This window comes from Triticum urartu, chromosome 5 (genome assembly GCF_003073215.2).
Source record: "Triticum urartu cultivar G1812 chromosome 5, Tu2.1, whole genome shotgun sequence".
Taxonomy (NCBI): Eukaryota; Viridiplantae; Streptophyta; class Magnoliopsida; order Poales; family Poaceae; genus Triticum; species Triticum urartu.
Window position 1 is genome coordinate 336,179,424 of NC_053026.1, and position 18,001 is coordinate 336,197,424.

The window sequence follows — 18,001 nt, forward strand, 5'->3', positions numbered from 1 at the left end:
TTTATGATCCGGCCTCGGGACTCTGTAAACTGACGGGCGTCGACCTATGTATATAAAGGGGCGACCCGGCGGCATTTAGGGACAACACACAACAACTCGAGAGCCAAGCAAAGCGGATTTGCTCCCTGGTCATCGAAACCCTAGCAATTCTATCACAACTGGAGTAGGCTTTTACCTTCATCGTAAGGGGCCGAACCAGTATAAACTCTCGCGTCCTTTGTCCGCTTTAAACCCCTTTAAGCTAATCCGTAGCAATGGCTCCACGACTAAGTCCTTTCACGAGGACATCTTCCGTGACAAAACCACGACAGTTGGCGCCCACCATGGAGCTATCGCACGATGGTTTCGAGTTCTTTAAGGGCAGCTTCGAAGGACTCAAGGGATACGCTGTGGGCCGGATGACTAAAAGTCATCACTGCAAGCTCTACATCGACGATGCAGGATGGAGTCCCGAGGCCGGTTCAATTGAGTACGGGTACCGGGTCCCTTTTGGTGGAATTCACGTCTTCATCGGCAAGATCGGCGAACCGGGCCCTGAGCCGGACATCTGCACCGACATCATCGAGACGGCTCAGCGTGCAAGGTCTGCCCAGGTTCAGCCCGCCGTAAAGCATGCCTCCACAGGTGTCATCCATGGAGCAGAATATGAGGATAGATCGGCATCGGGTGGCGAAACCATTGTCTGTTCTGATGACGAGTCTTCAACTGGAGAGACCGAGTCACTGTATCAGCTGCAGGATGGCCGGATTAGTGGAGGTTCTGATGGCGACAGTATTCCGGACCCCCTTGATCTGCCGAGTCGAGTCGCGGTCTTCATGGGCGGTGCACAATCAGTGCAGCACTCTTCTACCACCGCGGCAATGATCTCCGGTTCAGCAGCAGCAACACCAGCAGGAGCAGGGGGCTTAGCGCCGCCTCCGGCTCAGGTTTTGTCCGATTTGTTCGACACTTTAGCAACATTGCTGGCAGCAGAGGTGGACGCGGCAAACCGGGATCAGCACAACGCAGAGATTGCAAGGTGAAGGATCAGATAACTCAAGCTAAAGCGGACCTGGCGACAGAGAACGCCAGGATGGCTACAGAGCGGGCTGAGTTAGAGGCTCAGGCCTACCGGCTTATGCTGGATCAGAGTGCGTCAGATAGTGTCATGATAAGAAGATACCGGTCACACCTCCAGCCGGTTTTTGAGGCAAGAAATCTCTTTAACACGCCAGGAGCAGGCACCAGCAACCAGCCAGTGGTAAACCGGGCGGAGGCACCTGGGAACGGGGCACCGGTTCAGCCTTTTGCAATGGATCCGCCGCCTCAGCTTCGACAAAACAATGTCCCATCACGACACGTCTCAACACCTCCGGGTCATTACTCTAACCCGTTGGATAACATAGTTGCCGCCGCTTCACGATTGGCAGCTCTCTCGATTGATGGTGAGTCCCCAGTAGCAGTTGAAACACGACGGGCTAGGGAGCTCCTTCAGACGGCCTTGACTCAACAGCAGGGTTATTCATATAGCCGCGAAAGGATTCATTCTACTCCCCGCCCGAGCCAGAGCTACAGTAGGCATATCGATGAACCGGCCGTATCAAGAAGTGCGCGGAACCGTAATCCGCCCCATGGCAATAACCCGATGGGTGGCAATGCTTAGGATGTAGTGGATCGCGCTAGGGCACGTCGAGAACCCGAGTTAGCGGCACAACATGAAGCTCCGGTTCGTCAACTCACTCTGGTTCATCCAACAACGTCGGTAGAACCAGGGGTTACCTCCAGTTCTTTGGGAGTGCCATGTCTTGTCCCAGCGCTGCGCAACGTACGGTTACCCAAGGATTTCAAAGGCCTGGGCAAGGTGCCGAATTGCACCGCCGGTTTGTCCCCCGAGTCATGGGTGGAAAGCTATGAGATGGCAATGGAGATGCTGGATGTGGACGAAGCGGCGTGTGCCAAATACTTTACCATGATGTTGGAGGGAACAGCTCGCACATGGTTGAAAAATCTGCCAGCCAACTCTATCGGATCATGGGCCGAGTTAAGGGCCCGATTTATCCAGAACTTCAAGGATACGTGCAAGAAGCCCATGTCCATCATGGATTTAGCTACCTGTGTCCAGGAGGAAGGAGAATCAACAACCCACTGGGTGCGCCGGGTTTCGGAGATTTTGCATTCATCATACCGCATCAACGCTGACACAACTGTTTTAACATTGGAAGGCAATTGCCGGTTTGCACCTTTGAAGCTGAAGTTGGGACGGCTCAAACGCCATTGTAATGACATGGGAACACTTATGGCGGCTCTGGTAAAGTATGCCGACTCTAATAGTACCAAGGACCCCGAGTCTGATGATGACAAGACAGGGAAGGGAAAGAAGAACGACAACACCAAAGGGTAGCAGCATAACCCGGCAAGTCATGGGAACAACGGTAAACGCAAGGCGGATAATAGCTTGGACTTTGTGGCTAACACTAACACCCAGGATAACAGTCAGCGGCGTAAGGGTAAACCGCCCCAGCGGGGCAGAGGGCCAGGCCCCAATCTGGAGCGCCTGTCAAACCAGCCTTTCCCAAAGCACGGATCAAAGGAGAGGCCAGCTACGCATCTTTGGAAGGATTGCTTCATCATGCGGGAATTCAAAAATTCAAATTTCTTTCAATATGACAATGGACCGCCCGGCGGTTCAGGAGGCGGTCTCCATGGGCCGGGTTATGGTGGTGGTAGTTCCGGTTCAGGATTCCAAGGCAACCAAACCAGACATGGCAATCAGAGCAGCCAGGGCAACCAGGGAGGTTACAACCATCAGGGGAATCAACAGCAGCAGCAATCAGGTTATCAGAGCAATCCAAAGCAGTTGAATAGTGGGCAGTATCATGTCTTCACCACTAGCTTATGTAAGCATGATCAGAAGCTTCATAAAAGAGCCGTGAACTCCATTGAACCGGCGGTACCAGATTATCTGCGCTGGTCTGAACAACCCATCCTGTGGAGTCGAGAGGATCATCCGCCCCGGGTTGACAATCCGGGTCATCTGGCCTTAGTGGTGGCACCTCAGGTCGGGGGGTATAAATTTACCAAGGTGCTTATGGATGGAGGAAGCAGTATCAATATCCTTTACTATGAAACCTTTCGTCACATGGGGTTGACAGATAAGAATCTTAAACCGTCGAATACCGTGTTTCATGGGGTAGTGCCTAGTAAATCGGCATACCCAGTTGGCAATATATCCCTGGAAGTTGCTTTTGGAGACGATCATGATTCAAGATCAAAGGTGTTGACTTTTGAAGTGGTGAAAATCAAGAGTCCATATCATGCCCTATTTGGACGGCCGACTTATGCTAAGTTCATGGCTAGGCCCTGTTATGTTTATCTGCAGCTTAAGATGCCGGTGAAGGAAATATGCCCTAGAGGCAATAATAAAGTTATTATTTATTTCCTTATATCATGATAAATGTTTATTATTCATGCTAGAATTGTATTAACCGAAAACGTAATACTTGTGTGAATACATAGACAAACAAAGTGTCACTAGTATGCCTCTACTTGACTAGCTCATTAATCGAAGATGGTTATGTTTCCTAACCATAGACATGAGTTGTCATTTGATTAATGGGATCACATCATTAGGAGAATGATGTGATTGACATGACCCATTCCATTAGCTCAGCACCCGATCGTTTAGTATGTTGCTATTGCTTTCTTCATGACTTATACATGTTCCTATGACTATGAGATTATGCAACTCCCGTTTACCGGAGGAATACTTTGTGTGCTACCAAACATCACAACGTAACTGGGTGATTATAAAGGTGCTCTACAGGTGTCTCCAAAGGTACATGTTGGGTTGGCGTATTTCGAGATTAGGATTTGTCACTCCAATTGTCGGAGAGGTATCTCTGGGCCCTCTCGGTAATACACATCACTTAAGCCTTGCAAGCAATGCAACTAATAAGTTAGTTGCAAGATGATGTATTACAGAACGAGTAAAGAGACTTGCCGGTAACGAGATTGAACTAGGTATTGAGATACCGACGATCGAATCTCGGGCAAGTAACATACCGATGACAAAGGGAGCAACGTATGTTGTTATGCGGTCTGACCGATAAAGATCTTCGTAGAATATGTAGGAGCCAATATGAGCATCCAGGTTCCGCTATTGGTTATTGACCGGAGACGTGTCTCGGTCATGTCTACATTGTTCTCAAACCCGTAGGGTCCGCACGCTTAACATTACGATGACAGTTTCATTATGATTTTATATATTTTGATGTACTGAAGGTTGTTCGGAGTCCCGGATGTGATCACGGACTTGACGAGGAGTATCGAAATGGTCAAGACATAAAGATCGATATATTGGACGACTATATTTGGACACCGGAAAGGTTCTGGGTAAGATTGGGACAATACCGGATCACCGGGAGGTTATCGGAATCCCCCGGGAGGTATATGGGCCTTATTGGGCTTTAGTGGAAAGGAGAGGAAAGGAGCAAGGGAGGGGGCGCCCCCCAAGCCCAATCAGAATTGGGAGGGGGGCTGGCCCCCCTTTTCTTCCTCCCTCCTTCCTCTTCCTTCCCTCTCCTACTCCTAATAGGAAAAAGGGGAGTCCTACTCCCGGTGGGAGTTGGACTCCCCCCCTTGGGCGCGCCACCCTCCTTGGCCGGCCCCCTCCTCCACTCCTTTATATACGGGGGCAAGGGGGCACCCCAGGGACACAACAATTGATCATTGATCTCTTATCCGTGTGCGGTGCCCCCCCTCCACCATAATCCTCGATAATATTGTAGCGGTGCTTAGGCGAAGCCCTGCGACGGTAGAACATCAAGATCGTCACCACGCCGTCGTGCTGACGGAACTCATCCCCGACACTTTGCTGGATCGGAGTCTGGGGATCGTCATCAAGCTGAACGTGTGCAAAAACTCGGAGGTGCCGTAGTTTCGGTGCTTGATCGGTCGGGCCGTGAAGACGTACGACTACATCAACCGCGTTGTTATAACACTTCCGCTTCCGGTCTATGAGGGTACATAGACAACACTCTCCCCTCTCGTTGCTGTGCATCACCATGATCTTGCGTGTGCGTAGGAATTTTTTTCAAATTACTACGTTCCCCAACAGCCGGGTCATAAGGGGACCATCACGGTGCATGGGAGCCGGAAGATTTCTTTGGAATGTGAAGAAGGTGATGCAGCTTATGCTGAGTCGGTTTGTGCCATAGAGGAGGTGAAATTTTATAAGGACAATGTTGATCTGGCAGATATGACTTCTCTGAAAAAGCCAACTACTGAGCATGATCCGGCGCTGAAATTTAAATCCGTTGGGGAGACTAAGCTAGTTGACTTTGTTCCTGGTGATTCATCCAAGAAGTTCAGCATCAGCGCTAACCTGGATCCGAAATAGGAAAGCGCGCTCATCGAGTTCATCCGTGAGAACCGGGACATCTTTGCATGGAAGCCTTCTGACATGCCAGGTGTACCGAGGGAACTCGCTGAGCAAACCCTTAATATAGATCCTAAGTTTAAACCAGTCAGGCAATTTCTTCACCGCTTGAACGAAGAAAGGCGTAAAGCTATTGGTGAGGAGGTAGCCCAGATTTTGGCAGCAGGGTTTATTGTGGAGGTCTTTCACCTGAGTGGCTAGCTAATCCGGTGCTGGTACTTCAGAAAAATGGCACTTGGTGTATGTGTGTGGATTACACAGACTTAAACAAAGCCTGTCCAGCTGACCCCTTTGCTCTCCCTCGTATCGATCAAATTATTGATGCTACAGCAGGTTGTTACCATTTGTGTTTTCTGGATGCTTATTCTGGTTATCATCAGATCAAAATGGCCGTTAAGGACCAGGAGAAGATAACTTTCATAACCCCCTTTGGAGCCTTCTACTATGTATCTATGCCTTTCGGGCTAAAGAGTGCCCAAGCGACTTATCCGCGCTGCGTCCAGAATTGTCTGCATAAACAGATTGGGCGCAATGTTCATGCATATGTGGATGATATTGTGGTAAAATCCAGAAAGGAGGAGACATTGATAAGTGACTTGAAGGAAACTTTTGATAACCTCCGGGTTTATAAAATGATGCTTAATCCGGCCAAATGTGTCTTTGGTGTACCGGCAGGCAAGCTTTTAGGTTTTTTGGTGTCTAACAGGGGCATTGAAGCTAATCCGGAGAAGATCACGACTATCACATCTCTGGCTAAACCGGCGTGTATCAACGATGTTCAACGTTTGGCAGGCCGGATTGTAGCCTTAAGCTGGTTTATCAGTCGCCTTGGAGAGAAGTCTATCCCTTTGTATCATATGCTAAAGAAAACGGATCACTTCGTCTGGAGTGATGCTGCTGATAAAGCGCTTGAGGATTTGAAGAGACAGTTAGCCAAGCCACCTGTCCTTGCGGCTCCGGTTGATAAAGATCCCTTATTACTATATGTGGCTGCTAATGCTCGGGCTGTTAGTGTAGCTATTGTTGTGGAGCACAAGGAGGCTAGAAAAGAATATCCGGTTCAACGCCCGGTTTATTATATCAGCGAGGTGCTTATTAGGTCCAAACAGAGATACCCACATTGGCAGAAGCTGGTGTATGGTGTTTTTATGGCAAGCCGGAAGCTCAAGCATTATTTTCAGGGTCATCCTATCACAGTGTTCAGTTCAACCCCCTTGGGAGATATTGATACGTCTCCGTTGTATCAATAATTTTTGATTGTTCCATGCCAATATTATTCAACTTTCATATACTTTTGGGAAACTTTTTATATTATTTTTGGGACTAACATATTGATCCAGTGCCCAGTGCCAGTTCCTGTCTGTTGCATGTTTTTGGTTTCACAGAATATCCATATCAAACGGAGTCCAAACGGGATAAAAACGGACGGAGCTTATTTTTTGGAAAATATGGAAAATTCGGAAGGAAAATCAACGCGAACCAGTGCCCGAGGTGGTCACGAGGCAGGGGCGCCCATACCCTCGTGAGCCCACCGTAAGGCGGTTGACGCTCTTCTTTTGCTGCAAGAAAGCTAATATTCGGAAAAAAAAATCGTGGCGAAGGTTTTAGGCCAATCAGAGTTACGGATCTCCATATATATACGAAACGGTGAAACAGAGCTAGAAGAGAACGCAGAACCAGAGAGAAACAGAGAGATAGATCCAATCTTGGAGGGGTTCTCGCCCCTCCCATGCCATGGAGGCCAAGGACCAGAGGGGAAACCCTTCTCCCATCTAGGGAGGAGGTCAAGGAAGAAAAGGAAGAAGGGGGGCCCTCTCCCCCTCTCCTCCGGTGGCGCAGGAATGCCACCGTGGCCATCATCATCATCACCGCGATCTTCACCAACACCTCCGCCATCTTCACCAACATCTCCATCACCTCCCCCCCTCTATCTACAGCGGTCCACTCTCCCGCAACCCGCTGTACCCTCTACTTGAACATGGTGCTTTATGCTTCATATTATTATCCAATGATGTGTTGCCATCCTATGATGTCTGAGTAGATTTTCATTGTCCTATCGGTGGTTGATGAATTGCTATGATTGATTTAATTTGCTTGTGGTTATGTTGCTGTCCTTTGGTGCCCATCATATGATTGCGCGCGTGGATCACAACCTAGGGTTAGTTTGTATGTTGATAGGACTATGTATTGGAGGGCAAGAGTGACAGAAGCTTCAACCTAGCATAGAAATTGATGCATATAGGATTGAAGGGGGACCAATATATCTTAATGCTATGGTTGGGTTTTACCTTAATGAACGTTAGTAGTTGCGGATGCTTGCTAATAGTTCCAATCATAAGTGCATAGAATTCCAAGTCAGGGATGACATGCTAGCAGTGGCCTCTCCCACATAATACTTTCTATCGGTCTAGTAAAGTAGTCAATTGCTTAAGGGACAATTTCGCAACTCCTACCACCACTTTTCCACACTCGCTATATTTACTTTAGTTGCTTCTTTACCTTAACAGCCCCTAGTTTTATTTCCGTGCTCTTTACTTTCTTGCAAACCTATCCAACAACACCTACAAAGTACTTCTAGTTTCATACTTGTTCTAGGTAAAGCGAACGTCAAGCATGCGTAGAGTTGTATCGGTGGTTGATAGAACTTGAGGGAATATTTGTTCTACCTTTAGCTCCTCGTTGGGTTCGACACTCTTACTTATCGAAAACTGTTGCGATCCCCTATACTTGTGGGTTATCAGATATCATCCAAAACAGAGAAGCAACTGGCCGGATTGCTAAATGGGCTATTGAGCTTGGACCTCATGGGCTAAAGTATACGCCTCGCACAGCAATCAAATCCCAAGCACTTGTGGACTTCATCAATGATTGGACAGAGTTGCAAGCACCGGAGGAAAAGCCAGACAACACTTATTGGACTATTCATTTTGATGGGTCCAGGCAATTGGAGGGCTCGGGGGCTGGAGTCATATTAACTTCCCCACGAGGTGATAAGTTTTGTTATGTTCTCCATTTAATGTTCCCGTGTACTAACAATGTAGCTGAGTATGAGGCCTTGCTCCATGGTCTTCGGATGGCTAAGGAAATGAATTTAAGCCGGGTTAAGTGCTTTGGTGACTCGGACCTGGTGGCTCAACAGGTATCTGGCACTTGGGATTCCAAGGATCCACTCATGGCCGCATATAGACGAGAGGTGGATGCAGTGGTTGGTCATTTCAAGGGTTACCAGGTTGACCATATAGACCGGCAAAAGAATGAAGCGGCAGACGCTTTAAGTCGCTTAGGTTCTCAACGTAAACCGGTGCCACCCAATACCTTTCTAGATGTGTTGCATAATCCGTCAGTCAAGATACCTACAGAGGAGGATTTGGCTGTCCCTGACCCCGAGGCTCAATTGGTGGCGGCTCTTCATGTTATTCCGGATTGGACGGTCCCATACCTGCCATACATGAACCGGGGCGAGTTATCAGACGATGAAACCTTGGCCCGACAGATAATCCGGCGATCCAAGTCTATGGCCATTGTCAATGGGGAGCTACATCATTGCAGCATCACAGGAGCATTTCAGCGTTGTGTGTCTCCTCAAGAAGGTTGTGAGATTTTGCGTGAGATCCACGAAGGAGATTGTGGTCACCACGCCGGTTCAAAATCCTTGGTGGCTAAGGCTTTTCGTCACGGCTTCTATTGGTTGACGGCTCATTCTCATGCTGAGGATTTGGTAAGGAGGTGTGACAGTTGTCAGAAGTTTGCACGCCATGCTCATGTTCCGGCTCAAGAATTAAGAATGATTCCAATAACTTGGTCGTTTGCAACTTGGGGGCTCGATATGGTTGGACCTTTTAAGAGGTCCAAGGACAAGAAGACCCACCTGCTGGTGGCAGTTGATAAGTTTACCGAGTGGGTAGAGGCAGAGCCAGTCAGTAAGTGTGATGCAGCCACGACGGTTCAATTCATCAAAAAGGTGATATTCCGGTTTGGTTTTCCACACATCATTATAACTGATAATGGTACTAATCTGTCCAAGGGTGCTATGGAAGAATTTTGTCAACGTGAGCACATCCGGCTTGACGTGTCATCAATGGCTCACCTCCAATCTAATGGTCAAGCAGAGAGGGCCAATCAAGAAATTTTGAGAGGTATCAAACTCCGGCTTATGGTTCCTTTAAAGCAGACGCCGGGTTGTTGGGTGGAGGAGTTACCTTCCGTGTTATGGAGTATCAACACCACAGCAAACAGATCTACGGGTTACACGCCTTTCTTCATGGTTTACGGAGCAGAGGCAGTTCTCCCTAGTGACATATGTCATGACTCACCCCGTGTGGCGGCTTATGTTGAAGCTGATAATGAGAAAGCACGTTAGGATTCACTGGACCCGTTAGATGAGGAGCGTGATCTTGCGGTGGCATGTTCGGTGATTTATCAACAAGATCTGCGACGTGATCACAGCCACTGGGTTAAAACCAGAACTTTTCAAGAAGGCGATCTGGTGCTTCGGCTCATCTAGGATCAGACTGATATGCACAAGTTATCCCCACCTTGGGAAGGGCCTTTCGTGGTCAGCAAAAATTTGCACAATGGATTATACTATCTTATCGATGTTTGAGAGCACAAAGACTCACGTAAATAGGAGGAGGAGACCCAGCAGCCGTGGAATATAGCTCATCTTCGGAATTACTATACTTGAGCCATAGGCACTTTTTATGAACATAATTATGACAATGTATATATTATGATCAATATAATAAACTGGAGCCTCAGCTAAAGCGGGGTCTCTGTTGTTTTTACATCATGTGTGTTTTCATGGAGGCTTCCGTTTACAAAGCGTAGTTCTGTTGATCCGGCTTGTAAAGCCACACATATAAAAGGAAATCACTAGGGGTCTTGGTCGTATCTGAACCTTAGCTACACCTCTTGATCGGCTTAAGGGCAAAGGGAAATCACTAGGGGGCTTGGTTGTATTCACACCATAGCTACACCTCTTGATAGGCTTAAGGCCAAAAAGAAATTATGTGGGGCCAAAGAGAGTGTTGCACCAGCACAACTCAAACATAGGCACCCACCAAGCACAACTCAAATATTTCTTGGGGACTCTTTGCTTCTCAAAGAACAAAGAGTCTGCACCCTTGCAATAGGCTATCAAGCCACGCTTGGAAGCCAGGTGTATTCACCTAAAACCCCGGGTTATCCTGCCTCTTTTAGTAAGCCACTCCGTCCAGGTAAAACTGGTATGACCCGTCGAACGTTTGACAAGTCAATCTCATAGACCCTGAACTTGTCAAAGTTAAAACGATGATTGGTTAAAGATTGAGGTCCATCTTAAAAGGCTTTGTAAAATGGTTTAACTCAGTGGCCTGGCAGCCCATGAAAAGCCTCGATTTAGGGCCTGGCAGCCCATGAAAAGCCTCGCATATTCTTCTTGTATTTTTTGCAAAGTTTTTCTTCTCTTTTGATAAAATTCATAAGTGTTTTCTGATAAACCGGCGTTTATTACAACCCAGCGTGGCTTACAATGCTAAATTGTTAGTACATGATCAGCTATAATCCGGCCTTTATTGTTCTAGTCTGGTTTTGACTACAAGTCACCAGTATTATATGGATAAAACCGGTGTTTATCATAACCCAGTACAGTTTTATCGTAAACGGGCAAACCTGGAAGGAGTCATCTATACTCCTGCTTGGTGTTATCACCCTTTTATAACAATCATGGGTCAAACAACGAAGGTAACATGTATTCTCTATTTTATATCTGATTGTTTTTAAACAGCCTTGGCTCTACACGTAGGCTATATATTTGGGCATCATGACCCGTCCAGCGGTAAACCGCCAGGACCCTTTCAATCTCTTGTATGCAGGAACAAGTTAAAATACAGCCACTGCGGATTATGCATATAATAAAGATCCCAAAAGCATGGCGAGTTATCAGTATCAAGCAAAATAAGTATGCTCAGTGGCATAACAGACAAGTGTTTGAACTAGCCTATTACAAGGCGTTTTAATGCCCACACAGGATAATTGTTTCAGTAAGAATGGTAGGCTGTGACAGACTAAACCGGCCTCCGGTTCAGGATTCATCACCAGGACGACTTGAAGATTGAGGGTCATCTTGAATCGGTGCATCCTCCTCCTCTCTACCCAGTGGCTGGAAATCAATCGTTTCCCAATCGATTCCAATAAAAGCTTGGAACATGGCTTCTTCACTTATAAGGGTGGAAGGATCAATGTCAGGGGCATAAGTGTGCTTACGAATTGTCGGAACATGATCTTCATCATGTGTTGGCGCATGATATATTTTCTGATCAGCATCATAAACCGACTGATAATGAGACAGATCCGTTTCATCCGCCAATTTGCTTCCTATGGGTCGCAGTTCCCTTGTCAGCCTTCGGAGATCATCATTGTTAAATTCTGAACCGTCTTCCTTCACGCCAGGATAGCCTTGGTCAATATCTGCCGGTTCAAGATCTCGAATCCATGCCTTGGCCTGGATTAGCGCAGTCAACGCGCCTGACCTTGCAGCTGATCTTTTAAGTTCATCCAACCGGGCAGGCAACATTGACAGTTTCTCGATGGTTCCTTTTATCAACATTGGAGGAGGCCTGTTATAAGCAGCAGTGCAAATAGCCCATTGGGATCCGGAATATAGCTGCTCTATCAAAGTATAGGCAGCCTTCAGCTTCATCCGCATGTCGAAGACCAGATGGGCAATGCGGGTCCCTGTGACATTGCAAGCATTAGTAAACCGGTAATTGATAAGGTAAAATGACTTGAAAAACATCAGATGAGGATACTTACCAAATATAGCAGAGGTCATAGCATTTATTTGCCGCTTTAAACCGGCCAGTTCTTCGACCACCAGGTTAAGGGCTGCTTCTGCATCTTCGGCCCTCTTTGCTAAAGCGGCTTTCTCTGTGTCCCAATCTGCACGTTCCTTATTAAAGGTTTCTTTCAGCTTCTCCATGGTTTCTAAGACATTGGTCCGTTCCTCCTTGGCTTTAGAAGCCTCCACTTGCTGAGATTTAATGTTCTCTTGAAGATCAGCGGTTTGGGCGTCCTTTTTGCTCAGCTCAGCCTATAAGAAAAGACATGTCATCAACGGGCTATATATATTTGAAGTACCAAGCATATAACAAGTTATGCACTTTGCACTTGGGGGCTAATGCCTACTCGCTTCATTCTAGAAAATTATTTCAAGTCCCAAGTATAATGCAAGCATTATTCTTGGCACTTGGGGGCTAATGTACATCTGCTCAAAGTAACAGTGGTTAAATTCCCGGTTCACCTTGGAAAGATAAACCGGCCCTTGGGGACTACACATGCGAAAGGTGCAAGATTACAATGCTAAAGTACCGGTTCATTTTAAAGGATCAACCGGCCCTTGGAGGATAAGTATGCATAAGTGCGGTATTATGAAGTCCCGGTTTTTGATTACTATCATAAATCGGCCCTTGGGAGCTACTAGAATTAGTACTTACAATTGGACTTAAGAGAGAAAAGGATTTGCGATTACCTCATAATGTTCCTTCATCAAGTTCACTAAACCGTCTTCGTAGTCACGGTTTGTGTACAGGCGGTTTAAAAAACCAGAATGGAGCTCCTGGGCATTAAGGTGGGCATAGCTTGATAAATCGGTGCTCCATTTGCCTTTCTCCATGGCAGCACATTCTTCTTTGGCGCTATGTTTTGCTAATACAACAGGATGGCCAGGGGAGGTGTGGCCAACGCCAGTAATGATAACCTCATCTTCCTTGTCACCAGCAGCCTTTACTGGAGTTGGTGGAATATCAGTAGCCTTAACCGGACTAGACGGTCCATCATCAGTACGGACTGGACTTGCCGGTTTATCAGCTTGCACTGCGGTATCAACTTCTACTTGTTCAGTAAAGACATGATCTAGGGGTGGCAGGTCATCAAGCATGGCGTCAGCATTTGCTCTCTCTGATTCTGGAATTGTCTCCGGTTCAACTGTCACATGGTCATCAAACGGTTTATCTACACGACCCTTCTTACTGGGTCTGGCCTTGGCTCTGAAAGAGAAAGATATACATATCAGTATAGCACATAAGTATAAAGCATCAAAAAGAGATAGCTTAAGGCATTTACCCTAGGGACGGTCTTGAGGGGTGGAAGCTGTATGGCAGTTGATTCGCCGGATGATGAAGGTGGCGTTCCCTGATAATTCGAATCGGATGGATTAAGAGGCTGTCGGAAATAACCCGCCTTGGGGTAAGAAGTATTGGAAGTATTTGAGACCTCAGATTGGCGATTCCGAACCGGAGTATTTGGCAGACCGGTTGAAGTGATTACTTGGCCGCTATGACGGGTTGTGCGGCGAGCTTCGTGTTGCTGCTTCTTCAAAAGAAAGTTTGGGTCCAAGTAAGCTAGGGGGGAGAAAATCTTACTTTCCGGATTTCTTGACGAATTTTTTGTGTTGGTAGAGGGTCTGAACCGGAGGAAAGGATAATTACCTCTGCGTCGTCATCTTGGCTGCCCTCAGCATCATACTGATAAATATCATTGTCAATGAGGTGCATGAAAAATGAACCAAGAGAAGCAAGTTCTACCTCTACATCCGGTTCATCAGGGTCGTCATCAAGATCTAAACCGATTGGTTCAGTTGCCTTCCTCTTGGCAGGTCTCTTGACAGCCTTCGTTTTAAGACGAGGAGGCTTAACCGTTTTCTCCAGTGGTTTTGTTTTTCCAGAATGGGTCATCACCCTGTTTAAAAGATGGGCAGAGGGTATTAAAAGTTGCACAGTTCAAAAATATCATATATAAAGCAGGAGCAAAACAATTCTTACAGCGGGCGGTTTGTTCCGTGTGTAAAAGGGACTTAGCCCGGTCTTACTACAGACAACTTTCGGTTCATTCAGCATTTTCTTGACAGACTCAGTAACTTCATCATCTGATAGCTGAATGTCAATATGACGTTGAGAGTCTTTTAAATCACCAGTATACTCGCACATTAAACCGGAGCGACGACTTAATGGCAAGATACTCCAGGATAGCCAGCAACGAACAAAGTCCACACCTGTCAAACCGTTGGCCATGAAAGCTCTAAGCTTGGCGAGTTATGGTGTATACGAAGCCCGTTTCTTGGCAGTTAGTCGTTGTGGAAGTGGATGCGTGTTGGTAAGCCGGTGAGCACGGTAACCCGACAAAGGGTTCTCATCTTCAGGAGAAGTATCCTTACAATAGAACCAAGTCTAATTCCAATCCTTTGGGTGACTGTGAAGTTTGGCATGAGGAAAGCCAACATCCTTCCTTTTCTGAATGGAGACGCCACCAAGTTCAGTATTGGGTCCGTCTACGAATTCAGTGCGACGGTTTAAGTGGAAGAAATCCCGAAACAGCTCGATAGTCGGTTCTTCTTGAAGATAGGCTTCACTAAACACCTAAAAGTTGCAGATATTGGATACAGAGTTGGGTCCAATATCTTGACGGTGGATCTGAAAGCTGGCCAGTACATAACAGAAAAACTTGGATCCAAGCGGTTTAAAACCACGGCCCATGTGATCAGCAACCACTACTACTTCGCCATCTCTGGGGGTAGGAGGGTTTTCTGGACCGGGAACTCGCCACTGGATTTCACTCTTCTTCGGTAAGGTGCCAATTTTGACACATCCATCCAGTTGCTCCTCGGTGACCCGGGAAGGGACCCAGTTACAGGAATAGAATTGTTTGGCCATTGCAAGTTAAGAGCTAGAAAAGATTACTGCCGGTTTATGATTCATGAATGAAAACGCATAAAGCGCAACAGGTTAAGAAAATGGAATTCAAGCATGACAAATTGTTAAACCGGAGAATCATGCAGTTATAAATGGTAAAGCGACGGACGATTTACAAGGGGCCTAATGGCGTATGACAAATTATTTTCTACAAGGATAAACCGCCTACGCAGATAAAGAAGGTACATATCTGAGGGAAAAAATGGCTAAGTGAGGAAAAACAGGTTTTACAAGATTGCATTGGAATTTTGGATCTACCACAAGTCAGGAAAAGAAAAAAGATTTAGAACTAAAAAAGTTTTGTCCTGAAGTAGTTCACAAAAGGTCCAGATCAAGTTCTTATGTGTTTAAGGTTTGGCTTGATGGCCGAAATAAGGACTACCATAGCTACTGCACGGAACGCGTCAAGCTTGAGGTCTGCTGTCTATGGACCGACGAAGAACAAGAAGAGAGCACCATGAACCCGTATGAACCCTAAGTGGATCTATAGAGGAAAGAAGGGAAAGACTTACAATGGCTGTTGAAGCAGCGGAGGTGCGCCATGTCTCTCTGGTGCGATCAGGTTGATGCAGCGGCCGATGGTGAGGCAGAGGCGAAGCTCGACGACGGCGGTGGTGCTCAGGTGCAGGGGCGTCGCAAGGAGGAAGAAGAGAGGAAACGACAATGGAAAGGAAAGTAAAGGGATCCTCCACCCTATTTTTAAGGACAAAGAGATAAGCGACAGGCGCGGGAATCGAGGGGCCCGAAAAATGGATGTATAACGAGGTTGTCGCTTCGATTGTTGGATGCTAATTAATAAAAGGGGTATCTTCGGCCTTAAATGAACAGGTGATGTCACGACGGTTTACTACAAATCTGGAGGATGATGTCATGGCGGTTTACAAGATCCATGCGAAGGTGCAAGGGGAGGAATTTTTCTAAGTGTTGAAGATTGACATGAACAAGTTCAAATAAATCTGGGCCTAATGTTGGGGATATTACTACTGGACATAAACCGGCCAGGAGAGGCCGGGTTATCCCCATGATGATTATCTTATTTGAAGCCCATGAAGACATGAATGATGGCGCTTCATGAAGGCCCAAGGCCCAAAGGCGGGTTAAGGCTTGTAGACATAAACCGATATTTATGTATACTTGTATGGTAAGATAGGAGTAGAGACCGAGCCGGAGACGTTTATGCTCCGGCCTCGGGACTCTGTAAACCGGTGGGCGTCGACCTATGTATATAAAGGGGTGACCCGGCGGTGGTTTAGGGACAACACACAACAACTCGAGAGCCAGGCAAAGCGGATTTGCTCCCTGGTCATCGAAACCCTAGCAATTCCATCACAACTGGAGTAGTAGGCTTTTACCTTCATCGTAAGGGGTCGAACTAGTATAAACTCTCGCGTCCTTTGTCTGCTTTAAACCCCTTTAAGCTAACCCATAGCGATGGCTCCATGACTAAGTCCCTTCACAAGGACATCTGCCGTGACAAAACCACGACAGATGGCGATCGAACGGCTCCGAAATGGAGCAAAACCCCCAACCCTAGCTCCTCTTGCTATATATGGACACTCCTAGTCCATTTTCGGCCTTCTCCTTCCTCCTCCTCAAAATCCGTGCCCCCCAATCAGCAGCCGCCGCCACCTCCCACCTTCTCCTTCAATTCCGGTGCCCTCCACTTCCACCGCAACACTTGGCGCGCCCCGATTGGCCAGCCTCCGCCTGCGCTGCCATTCTCGACCAGCGGGAGGCTGCCACATCGCCTCCCACCACCGCGGCCCGCGGAGCTCGCGTGAGGCCCGCCCGGACCCCGATCTGGACCCCGAGGCTCGGATCTGCGCCGCCGCCTGCCCGAGCAGGGGCCTCGTCCCCTCCCGCTCCACCCCAAGAAGTAGCAGCACCCGAGCGCTCCTCTACCTCGCCCCTACCCCGCAGACGCCGGATCCTCGCTGTCGTCGTGCTCCGCCTTGTCGCATGCGCCCCGCCGCCGTCCAGCCGACCGCTAGCACCAAGGCCGTGCACCTCGCTTCCTTCCCCTTCTCTGCTCTCTCTCTCTCTAATGCTCCCTCCCTGTCTTTCTTCCGCAGGGAACTGACGCCGACCCTGAGCTCCACCCGCGCCATCGTCGCACGGATCCGGCGCCGGCCAGCCGGATCCGCCCCGTCTCCACCTCGCCGGCCTTCCCTGCAGCCCGCTGCCGCTCAAGTCTGCCGTGTGCTAAGTCCCTGCTGCCGCCGTCGTGCCCTGCTTCGCTCGTCCCGCTCGATCCCCTGCGTTGACCGCTCCCTCAACGCGCATGGCCTAGCGCCAAGGCCCGGTTCTCTGGAGCCCAATGTGAGGAAGCCATCTCCTGTTTGCTCCCGTGCAGCCCAGTTCAGGCCAGTTTCGGCCCATAGACCTTTTTTCCATGCTGCAATTTTAGGATTATCCAGAGGCTACAGTTTTGCAGAAAACCCCCTATTGTTCATGCATATAATAACTCTCAAACCGTGCATCGGATTAAAATAAATTATATAGAAAAATGAGTAGAATTTCATCTAGTTTCATAATATCCAACTTTCATCCATGTTAAAAAATGTTTAAATGATGTTTGCTTATAATTTTGCATAATTGTCATGTTAAAATGTTTTGTTTCATAACTACATAAGCGTAGCTCCAAATTTAATAAACTTTATATGCATCTTGTCTAGAAAAATGCCTAGTTTAACATGGTGCACTCATATTGCAAGTTTAGCAACTCTAAAATTATGTTTAGGGCAGAACAGTACCAAATTCATAATATGAATATGGGGATTTTCTGGAATTGTTGTTTGTTATTTCCGACCTCATTTAAATTTGACTAGATAGTTAGTTTACTTATGTTTCACCTCTTGCC